Source organism: Suricata suricatta, chromosome 3, assembly GCF_006229205.1.
Source record: "Suricata suricatta isolate VVHF042 chromosome 3, meerkat_22Aug2017_6uvM2_HiC, whole genome shotgun sequence".
Taxonomy (NCBI): Eukaryota; Metazoa; Chordata; class Mammalia; order Carnivora; family Herpestidae; genus Suricata; species Suricata suricatta.
Window position 1 is genome coordinate 140,377,671 of NC_043702.1, and position 12,767 is coordinate 140,390,437.

Below are 12,767 nucleotides of genomic sequence, written 5' to 3' on the forward strand. Positions count from 1 at the left end.
GAGAAACAGATGTCTTTGCAGGACGAAGCAGTTATTCTCCCCTCGCCGCCCGCCCCCGCCCGTTCCCCTCGGAGCTGCATACGTATAAAAAAGCAACATTGGTCCTACTGCAACTTGAATTGGCAACTCTTTCTGGGTGGGGAGCCTCCAGGGAATACCTCCAGGAAATAAAAAAGTAATAAAGGATGTTGTCCTTGGTCAAGGGACTGTAATTTGAGCCCCGGAATCACATTATTTTGCAAATAGTAATTTTCTCCTATATTAGGCTCAATTGGAGTTTGTTTTTTGAAACATTAATTCATAACTTCTGTCTAGGGACTCCTCCATAGTCGAGATGGGTCATTTCAGGTGTAATGAACACAGAGGCTTGGAAGGCATAGACCTAATAAAATCCGGGGGAAGGCACCTGCACAAAAGTGTTACAAAGACTATAATGTTTGTTTACTGCTACTATGCCAGATGTGCTAAATATAACACTTATTTAAAACAGTGATCCTCCGACTGTGAAAAACCAAACCTCTTGCTGCCTGGCTCCCTAGGAATCAAGGAGAGGCACAGACTGAAAATCAGGGAGGAAAGGAGTAAGATCAAGGACCGGGATTAGCATCTGCAAATTGAACTCTATCTAATTTGCATGTTTATTTCTTAGAATTGTAATTAAATTTGTGTAATAAATGCTTTGCATTTCATTTGTACACTTAAAATTTGGGTGACTGACATGCACTTAAGTGACTTTCTTTTTCTTTTTTAAACAAATGTAGTTTATTCAATAAAGCAGCAAACAAATATTAGTCATAATTAGAACTAATCTACTTTGAAGGTATTTTTGTTGAACTTTGTACATTTGAAGTCTCTCAGAGGCTTTAAGGGTATTAGGAAGCTGAGAGAAGGCAATTATGCTGAAAACAGCCTAACTCCACAGATTTCCAGGAGCATGATTTCATTTTTTCCAAGAAGACATTTCAGGGTTGCATGCCTCAAGTTGGGGATTGGGCATCCATCTTGGCTTTATTCTGAACCATATTAAAACCATATTAAGTTGCATTGGCTCTGGGAGCCTGGATGGCTCAGCCAGTTAAGTGTCTGACTTCAGCCCAGGTCATGATCTCATGGCTCATGAGTTCAAGGCCAGCGTTGGGCTGTGTGCTGACAGCCCAGAGCCTGGAGCCTGCTTCAGATTCTATATCTCCCTCTCTCTCTGCTCCTCCCCCACTCACCCTCTGTCTCTCTGTCTCTCTCTCAAAAATAAACATTAAAAGAATTTTTTTTTAAATTGCATTGGCTCATGTATGATACGGACCATTATGATAACTTAAGAATTGTAAAGGTGAGGGGGCCCCTCGATGGCTCAGTCGGTTAAACATCTGACTCTGGATTTCGGCTCAGGTCATGATCTCACAGTTTGTGAGTTTGAGCCCCGCATTGGGTTCTGCACTGACAGTGCAAAGCCCGCTCGGGATTTTTTCTCCCTCCCTCTCTCTGCCCCTCCCCTGCTCATGCTTTCTCTCTTTCTCCCTAAAATACATACACATTTAAAAAAATTGTAAAGATGCCATTTTGTGCAGTCCATTGGTGTTGCATGCCCAGCTTATGGGCAGAACATCATTTTCATTTGGGTGGAGGGAACAAGGTAAGGAAAGGCACGGGGGCATTTAAAACAGTGCATCTAACTAAAACTGGTTAGTGTCTAACTCAAATAAAGAACTAAATGTGAGGGCTTGGAGGCATGGCTTATTATTGTTTTTATCTCCCTATATTAAAATTTTATAGCATTTAAAGGACTATGGGGAAATCCCCACATACACTTGGCTGTGTCAAAATACATAAAACCAAAAGGAGCAAATTAAGCATAAAGTTGAGAAATAATATGAGACTAAGTATCAGCATGGGTTGCTTTGGCATCTTCTGGAACTTTGGCTCTGAGAAATGAGCCTTCTGGGAAATTGGCATTGCCCTTGAGGGAGGGAAGGGCTCTTGGCTTTAATGTTACAACAAAACGACCTCACAACAGAAGTATGAAATCATTGTACTTCACAGCACCCTTGTGGTTTTGAGCATGAACTTGACCCTGTCCTGTTCAGATATGTTAGGTTAGCATGTTTTACTCACAGTCTTCCTGGCCTTAATTTTTAATCTCAAGCTTAATGTTTTCTGAGATTCAGTGCCCAACTGTTGACAACATGAACTAATGTCTACAAGTAGAAAAGTCCATGGAACTTCCGTGGAAGGAGAAATATCATTTAAAATTATAAAGTGAGTTTCTTGTTGAAGATGGCAAAATGGGAAGATCCTGAACTCACCACCTCCCATGGACACAAGGAATCCACAGCTACGTGTGGAACAATTTCCTCTGAAAAGAATATAAAAACTGGTGGAGCAACCCCTTTGCATGAGGGCAAAGGAGAGGGAAACCACATGAATGGTGGACCATCAGCCCCATCCCTGGTACAGTGACCCACAGTCAGGAGGGAACTCAACCCAGAGCTTCTCCTGGAGGATTGAAGGGTTTGTACTGCACTTTGGGCCTGAGTGGGGAGAAGCAGAGAGAGCATCCCAAGCAGGCTCCATGCTCAGTGCAGAACCCATGTGGAGCTTGATCTCACAGTTCATGAAATCATGACCTGAGCAGAAATCAAGAGGCAGACCCTTACCTGACTGAGCCACCCAGATGCTCTCATCCTGACTTCAATGGCTGGCATCTTAAAGATAACCCCCCAAACATCTGGCTTTGCATACCAATGGGGCTCACTGCCACCAGACCTGGTTGGCCATGGTGAACTGAGAAACGGCTCTTAAAGAGCCATTGCAGAGGCTCACTCACCCCAGGGCCCAAAACAGAAGCAGCTCTGTGAAAAGCATGCAGAGTATATGTGAGTGGGACCCATTTCCCAATTTTAAAGAATTGGTCTGGGGGGAAGGGGCCTGCTGAGATATGGCCCAGGGTTGGAAGCTGGTAGTTCCACCTTCTTCCTCTCCTCCTGCTCTGCTAAGGCCTGTAGCTGCCATTTGCTTTTCCCTTTCCCACAAGTGCCGTCTTTATGCTCCAGCCAGTGGTGCCATTTTGCATGCTCTCCCTCTCCCTTGCAAAAGCTAGCAAGCATGATCACTTTTTCCCTTCTTTCCCTTTTTTCATTTTTCTTCATTTTTCTTCCTCTTTAATTTTTTTCCCTTTTTCTTTTTCTTTAAAAAATTTTTTTAAATGTTTTATTTATTTTTGAGAGAGGGAGAGAGAGAGACAGCACGAGCAGGGGAGGGTCAGAGAGAGAGGGAGACACAAAATCAGAAGACAGGCTCCAGGCTCTGAGCTACCTGTCAGCACAGAGGCTGACATTGGCCCGAACCCATGAACCACGAGAACATGACCAGAGCCGAAGTCAGATGCTAAACCAACTGAGCCACCCAGGTCCCCCCCTTTTATCTTTTTTCTTTCCTTTTCTTCCTTTTCTTTGGCAGGTGCTATCTTTGCATTCCCCCTATGCTTTGCTCCAGCCAGTGAGCGTCATCTTTATACTCTCCCTCGGCTGCACTTACAGAGCCCCAGTAGCTCCCAGAGGGGAGCTTCCACACACATCTGGTGTTCCAGTTTTACATTTGGGACCCCAGTTGTTGTGGCTACCATGCAGACGATGGCCATTCATGGCCTGGTCCTTGTGGCCTGGGGGTCTTGCATTCTTGGGTCCCATGGGGCTGTAGCCATTGGAGAGAGAGTTCTTGGCATACTGTCATTCCCAGCACACTGCACAAATACCAGATAGAAACACACTTCCCATCTTTCATAGCAAGAGGCCAATTTGCTTGTCCAAGAGCTGTGACCTGAGGGGCAGGCTTCTGGTTTGCATCCTTACAGTAGCCTATGGAGGTGCCCTCAGGAAAGAGGCCCTCTCTCTCTGCCTCATTCCAGCTTGCTGCTATCTTCTAGGGAGGAGTGTATACCCCGTCTAGTGCCTTGATTTTTGTGGCTGCTGCCAAGGGACCATTCTGCATTGTCTGGCTCTGGTGAACAGTGGAACTTATACTTGCTTTGTGCCCCACCGGACTGGAACCAACCAAGAGTTCTTAAACAGCTACCATACCCAGGGCACAGGCAGAGACCACAGACCTAGGAGCTCAATCATTCGGTAGAAGAAGCCCATTAGCTTATCATTGCTGCAGCAAGAAGGGCAGGCTTCAAATTAAACATGCCTCTAGGGGCTGACTATAAACATTTCCAGAGACCTCAGAGATGTGAGCACTGTCCCTGCACTCTCCCCTCTGCTGTGCTCCAGAGCCCTGGTGTCTCTTGAAGGGAAGGTCTTACACATGTCTGGCATCACAAATTTTTATTACTCGTGCCCTGGTTTTTCTGACTGCTGCTCAGAGGATATCCCTGGATTGCCTAGCTCTGGTGGGCAGGGGATTTGCATTCCTGGGTCCCATAGGACTGTAACAACCAGAAAGACGGTTGTTGGCAGACTCCCAACTCCAGGACACAGCACAGACAGCAGACTGAACCAGACACCCAGACTTTCTGTGAGAGAAGACTAGTTCCTAGTCCTGGGGCTTAGGCTGTAGGGACAGGCTTCAGGTTGGGCTCACATCTAGAGGCTTTGGAGGAGTTCTCTGGGCACATAGGCCATAGGACGCCATCTTTATAATTCCCTACTCCTTCACTGCAACTCATTAGTCCCTCCCAGAAAGCAGCTTATACACTTGTTTGGAGCCCTGATTTTTGTAACTGCTTGCCAGGGGGCACCTTCAGATTGCCTGCATATGGGGACCATGGGGCTTTTATGCTTGTGGTCCCACAGGCCTGCATATATAAACATTATTTAAAAGCTGCTGCCCAACAGTCTAGCTTCCAATAAACTTGAATCTGGGTGTTGATTAACATGCTCTCCTTTGGGACACTGACTAGTCTTGTCACCTCCTCAACTACTGGGAGCTATTAAAAATAAAATAGGTTGCTTTGAAAATCACAAAGGTTTGAGAGATAACCAAGAGCTAGGGCAGGATCGAACAATGTTTCATCTTCTATACGAGGCCAATCCTTCAAGACTAGAAGAGGTGACTGTTTCATCTAATGCATAGAAACCAACAGAGTCAAACAAAATGAATAAACAGAAAAATATGTTTCAAAAGAGAGAATTAGATAAAACCTCATAAAACAACCTTAGTGAAATGGAAATAAGTAATTTACCCAACAAGGACTTCAAAGTAATGGTCATAAAGATGTTCACTGAACTCAAGAGAAGAATGTATGAACACAGTGAGAACTTCAGCAAAAAGATAGGAAATATAAGAAAGTTCCAAAAAGAAGTCACAGAACTGAAAATACAATAACTGAACTAAAAAATACACTAGAGGGATCCAATAGCAGACTAGATGAAGCAGAAGAAAGGACCAATGAACTCAAATATGTCAGAAGAACTCACCCGAATAGTGTAACAAAAAGAAAAAGTAAAAAAAAAAAGGTGAAGGTAGCTTAAGGGATCTATGGAAAAATATCAAAGGGACTAATATTCACATTATAGGGGTCCAATAAGAAGAGAGAGAAAGAAGTGGGAAACATATTTGAAGAACTAATGACTGAAAAATGTTCTAACTTGGATAAGGAACCAGACATTAAGATCCAGGAAGCTCACAGAATTCCAAAAATGATGAAACCAAAGAGACCCACACCAAGACACATTATTTAAGATATCAAAATTAATGAGGAGAGAATCTTAAAAGCAGCAAGAGGAAAACATCTTGCTATACACAAGGACCCATAGGACTATCAGAAGTTTTTTTAGCTACAACTTAGCCAGAAGGGAGTGGCACAATATATCTAAAGTGCTGAAAGAAAAACGTTTCCAACCAAAAATGCACTACCTAGGAAAGCTTTTATTCAGAATTAAAGGAGGGATAAAGAGTTTTTCAGACCAGCAAAAGCTAAGAGAGTTTATCACCACTATATCAGACAAGAAGTGTTAAAGGACTTCTTTAACTTGAAGAAAAGGTGTTAATTAATATCAAGAAAACATATGAAAGTATGAATTTCACTGGTAAAGGTAAATATTTAGGAAAGGTAGTGGATTAAACACGTATTAAGCAAGCTAAAGATCAAAAGAAAAGACAAAAGTAGTAATACTATAGCTACAATAATTAGTTAAGGGATATACTAGATAAAAAAGATATAAAATATGACATCAAAAACAGAATCATGGGAGGCTAGGTAATAAAAATTTATGGCTTTAGAATGCATCTGGGACTAGTGATATGCAGTAGAATCCTCTCTTATGAGGCTGGGCTGGACAGCGAGCTACAGCTCCCAGTCAGCCATGTGACCATGAGGGTAAACAGCTCATATACTTACAACCATTCTGTACCCATTTAACCATCCTGTTTTCACTTTTAGTACAATAGTCAATCAACTACATGAACTATTCAACATTTTATTATAAAATCAGCTTTCTGTTAGATGATTTTGCCCAACTGTAGGCTAATGGAAGTGTTCTGAACATGTTTAAAGTAGGCTAGGCTAAGCTATGATATTTGGCAGGTTAGGTGTATGAAATACATTTTCAATTAACTATATTTTCAACTTAATATTGGGTTATTGAGAGGTAGCCATATTATAATTTAAGAAAGATCTGTATACTGTTATGAATCTAAGTTGTTATATGTAAACTTCATATTAAGCATGAAGCAAAAAACTATAGGAGATACACAAAAGATAATAAGAAATCTAAGCATAACACTAAAGAAAATCATCAAACCACAAAGGAAGAGATCAAGAGAAGAAGAAAGGAAGAGAGAAACTACAAAATGGCCAGAAATTAACAAAATGGCAATAAGTACAAACCTATCAAATATAAACTTTAAATGTAAATGGACTAAATTCTCCAGTCCAAAAGACATGGAGTGGCTGAATGGGTAAAACACAAAACTCATCGGTATGCTGCCTATAAGAAACTTCAGATCTAAAGATACACAGACTGAAAATGAATGGATAGAAAAACAAATTCCATGCAATGAAAACCAAAAGACAGCTGGAGTAGCTAAACTTATATGAGACTAAATAAACTTTAAAGCAAAGATAACAAGAAACAAAAAGAAGGGCATTACATAATGATAAAAAGATCAATCCAACAAAAAGATGTAGTGATTGTAAATATCTATGTACCCAACAAAAGATCACCGAAATATATAAATTAATCTTAACAGACCTAAAAGGAGAAATAAGCAGCAATACAATAATAGTAAGGAGCTCTTTTTCGTGGCACCTCGGAGGTGGTAGACGACATCAAGATGAGGCTGAACATCTCTTTCCCAGCTACTAGCTGCCAAAAACTCATTGAAGTGGACGATGAACGCAAAGTTCGTACCTTTTATGAGAAGTGAATGGCCACAGAAGTCACTGCTGATACCTTAGGGGAAGAATGGAAGGGTTATGTGGTCCGAATCAGTGGTGGCAATGACAAACAAGGCTTCACCATGAAGCAGGGTGTCTTGACCCATTGCTTGTCCGCCTGCTGCTGAGTAAGGGGCATTTCTGCTACCGTCCATGAAGGACTGGAGAAAGAAAGCACAAATCTGTCCGGGGTTGCATTGTGGATCCCAATCTCAGTGTTCTCAACTTGGTCATCATCAAAAAAGGGGAGAAGGATATTCCTGGACTCACTGATACTACCGTGCCTCGTCACCTGGGGCCCAAAAGAGCTAGCAGAATACGCAAGCTTTTCAACCTCTCAAAGGAAGATGATGTCCGCCAGTATGTTGTGAGAAAGCCCCTAAACAAAGAAGGTAAAAAACCTCGAACCAAAGCACCCAAGATTCAGCATCTTTTTACTCCACGTGTCCTCCAACACAAATGGCGCATTGCTTTGAAGAAGCAGCACACAAAGAAAAACAAGGAAGAGGCTGCAGAATATGCTAAGCTTTTGGCCAAAAGAATGAAGGAGGCCAAAGAAAAATGCCAAGAACAGATTGCCAAGAGACGGAGGCTGTCTTCTCTAAGATCTTCTACCTCAAAGTCTGAGTCTAGTCAAAAATGAGATTGTTGTAAGAGGAACAAATAAATAAGATCAGACATCAAAAAAAAATAATAGTAAGGAAATTTAATACTCCACTTACATCAATGGGTAGATCATCCAGCCAGAAAATCAGTAAGGAAACTTTCGCTTTAAAATGACATCTTAGATCAGATGGACTTAACAGATACATACAGAATATTCTATCTAAAAGTAGCAGAATTTACAATCTTCTCAAGTGCACATGGAACATTCTCCATGATAGAACATATATTAGGCCGCAAAACAAGCCTGACAAAAAAAAAAAAAAAAAGAAAATTAAAGTCTTACCAAGTATCTTTTCTGACCACAAAGTTTGAAACTAGGGGATTTCTCAGTAAGAAAATTGGAAAATTCACAAATTTGTAAAGAATAAACAACATGCTATTGAAAAACCAGAGGGTAAATAAAGAAATCAAAAGCAAAATCAAAAAATACCTTGTGAAATACAAATGAAAATGGAAATACAATATACCAAAATGTATAGGAGAAGAGGCAATTTTGATAAATGCTTGCCTCAAAAAATAAGAAAAATATCAAATCAACAACCTCACTGTATCTACCTCCAGGAACTAGAAAAAGAACAAATGAAGCCCAAAGATGGAAGAAGAAAAGAAACAAGAAAAGATGGAGCAAAAATAAGTGAAACAGAGATAATGAAAAAAGATCAAAGAAATCAAGAGCTAGTTCTTTGAAAAGATAAACAAAAATGACAAACCTTTAGCTAGATTCACCAAGGAAAAAAAAAGAGAAAAGTCCCAAATAAATAAAATAATAAATGAAAAGGAGACACTACAATTGATACCACAGAAATACAAAGGACTGTTAGAGACTACTATGAAAAATATATGCCAACAAATTGGACAACCTAGAAGAAATGGATAAATTCACAGAAACTTAAAATCTCCCAAGACCAAATCATGAATAATTAGAAAATGTGGATGTACCAATTACTATTAAGGAGATTGAATCAGATTTAAGAACTCTCTATAAACAAAAAAGTCCTGGACCAGATGGCCTCATTAGTGAATTATACCAAACATTCAAAGAATTAACATAAATCTTTCTCAAACCATACTGAAATATAAGAGAAAAGAACACTTAAAGCCCATTTTACAAGATCGGTATTACCCTGATACCAAAACCACACAAGCACACCACAAGAAAGAAAAATTACAAGTCAATATTCCTGACGAACACAAATGAAAAAACCCTCAACAAAATATTAGCAAACAAAATTCAACAATGCATTAAAAGGATCATATATCATGATCAAATGAGATATATTCCAGGGATGCAAGGATGGTTCAACACCCATAAATCAATCAACATGATACACCACATTAACAAAATGAAGGATGAAATCATATGATCATCTCAATAGATGCAAAAAAGCATTTGAGAAAATTAAATATCCATTTATGACAAAAACTCGTAACAAGTGGGTACAGGGTGAATGTAACTCAATGTAATGTGAAACCGTATATGAGAAACCCACAGATAACATCATGTTGTAAGATCAGGAACAAGACAAGGATGCTCACTCTTACCAATTTATTCAACATAGAATTGGAAATCCTAGCCACAGCAATTAGGTAAGTAAAAGAAAGAAAAGGCATCCAAATTGGAAAGAAAGAAGTAAAACTCACTATTTGCAGATGACGTATATATAGAAAACCTTAAAAATGCCACCAAAAGTTATGGAAATTAACAAATGAATTCAGTAAAGTTGAAGGATAACCAATATACAGAAACTGGCCACATTTCTATACACAAATAACAAACTATTAGAAAGAGAAATTAAGGAAACAATCTGATTTATAATTATACCAAAAGGAATAAAATACTTAGGAATAAATGTAACCAGAGGTGAAAGACCATGGAAAACTATAAGATAATGATAAAGGAAATTAAGGAAGACCCAAATAAATGGAAAGATATTCTGTGCTCATGGATTGGAAGAATTAATATTGTTAAAATGTCCATACTACCCAAAGGAATCACAGATCCAATGCAATCTGTATCAAAATTCCAGTGGCATTTTTAAATAGAACTGAAACAAACAATTCTAAAATTTGTATGGAACTACATAGAAACCAAATAGCCAAAACAATCTTGAGAAAGAACAGAGCTGGAGGCAGCATGTTTCCTGACTTCAAACTACATTACAAAACTATAGTCATCAAAACAGTATGGTATTGACATAAAAACAGATACATAGATTAATGGAGCAGAATAGAGGGCCCAGAAATAAACCCACACATATATAGCCAATTAATTTACAATGAAGGAGCTAAGAAAAGAATATACAATCCAGAAAGTACAATCTCTTTAATAAATTATTTTGGAAAAACAGGATAGCAACTTGCAAAAGAATGAAAGTGGATCCCTTTCTTGTATCATATGCAAAAATTGATTGAAAATGGATTAAAGATTTGAATGTAAGACCTGAAACCATAAACTTCCTAGAAGAAAACATAGGTGGCAATCTCCTTGACACTGGTCTTGGCAATGTTTTTTGGATTTGATACGAAGAGCAAAGGCAATAAAAGCAAATTCAAGAGTAGGACTACATCAAACTTAAACACCTCTTCAAAACAAAAGAAACCATCAACAAAATGAAGAGGCGACTTGCTGAATGGAATAAATTGTTTGCAAATCCTATATATATGATAAAGGACTAATATCCAAATACATAAAGAACTTATACAACTCAATAGCAAAACACAGTTTGATTAAAATATGGGCAGAAGGTCTGAACAGACATTTTTCCAAAGAAGACATACAAATGGCTAATAAATACATGAAATGCTGCTCATCATTGCTAATAATCAGGGAAATGCAAATCAAAACCACAATGAAATATCACCTCACACTTGTTAGAATGACTGATCAAAAAGACAAGAAATAAGAAGTGTTTGCAAGAATGTGGAGAAAAGGGTACAATGTTGGTGTGAATTAGTGCAGCCACTATGGAAAATAGTATGGGATTCCTCAAAAAATTTTTTAAAAATTTTACTCTACTCTATAATCCAGCAATTCTACTTCTGGGTACTTATCCAAAGAAAATGAAAATATTACCTTGAAATGATATGTCACACCCATATTCATTACACCATTATTTACAATGGCCAAGATATGGAAATAATGTATGTGCACATGAATGGATAAATGGATTAAAAAATGTGATATGGGGTACCTGGCTGCCTCAGTGGGTAGAGCATGCAATTCTTGATCATGGGTTCAAGTACTTTATGTTGTGTATAGAGATTACTTAACATAAATAAACAAAGCTGTTATAAATCTCTACATCTATTTAGGAAAGAACTCAGATACACAAACACCCAGACACACACACACTGAAATATTATTCAGACATAAAAAATGAAATCTTGCCATTCACAACAATACAGATGGATCTTGATGATTTTATGGTAATTAAAATAAATCAGAGAGAGAATGAGAGATACTGTGTGGTCTCATTTATAAGTGGAATAAAAAAAAAATCTCATAGATATCAAGAACTGATTGGTGGTTGCCAGAGGTAGGGGCTAGGGGTGGATGAAATAGGTAAAGGAAATCAAAGTATGCAAACTTCCACTTAAAAATAAAAAGTCATGGGGAAGTAATGTATAGCACATGGTGACTATAGTTAATAACAATGTATTACATATTTGAAAGTTGCCTAGAGAGTAAATCTTAAAGGTTCTCATCTAAAAGAAAAAAATTTGTATAATTATGTATGGTGACAGATATTAACTAGACATTGTTGTGATCACTTCACAATACATACAAATATCAGATTATTATATGTACACCTGGAATCAATGTAATGTTGTATGTCAATAATACCTCAATAAAAAATAAATAAAAATAAAATTTTAAGTAAGTGGTAGCTATGACATAAGAAAAGAACTAACTATAAATCAATAATGAAATATTTGGAATGAGTAAATGTAATTTATGTTGCAATATCCAACCCAAAAACTATGATGTCATTACTTTTTAGATATGTATGTATGAAGTTCCAAGACAGAAATAAGATTATAAAACTTAAGATATTTTGGCTGCAAATTCACCAAAGACAGTGGTTTTTCCCTTAGTCAACAGACTTCAAACTACTGAAACCCATTCACAAAAACTTGTTGTCATTTTTTTTAAGTTTATTTATTTTGAGAGGGAGAGAGAGGAGAGGGGCAGAGAAAAAACAGAGAATCCCAAGCAGGCCCTGTGCATCAACCCTGACGTGGGGCTCGGTACCACAAACTGTGAGACCATGACCTGAGCCAAAGTAAAGAGTCAAGCATTTAACCAACTGAGCCACCTGGGTGCCCCAACTTTTGTCATTTTAAAGGGAGATTTCCCAAGTAAACTCTGACTCAGACCACTGCGGACACAGTAGTCCACAGTCTTGTCTAAATAAAGACAGGACATTTGCACTGGCTATTTCTTCTGCTTGGAATGCTCTTTCTCCAAATAGTTGCACAGATCAGTATTCCACCTTTTCCAAGTCTTTGCTCAAATACCACCTTCTTAACAAAGCCTGACCACTTTGCTTAAAATTCTAATCATTTCCATAGCTTAATTTTATTTTTGACCACAAGATTTACCATCTTCTAATAGGCTCTATGTTTTATGTATTTATTCTATTTATTACTATCTCTTCCTTCTAGAAATTAAGGCTCATAAAGGTGGGGATCTTCTCTTTTTTATTCACCCCTATATCTCCAGTACAGA

General features: G+C 38.4%; 1 pseudogene; it reads left to right on the plus strand.

Annotated features, from left to right (window-relative positions):
* Positions 1–7,269: 7,269 nt before the first annotated feature.
* On the plus strand, positions 7,270–8,015 carry LOC115286715 (annotated as a pseudogene).
* Positions 8,016–12,767: the final 4,752 nt, after the last annotated feature.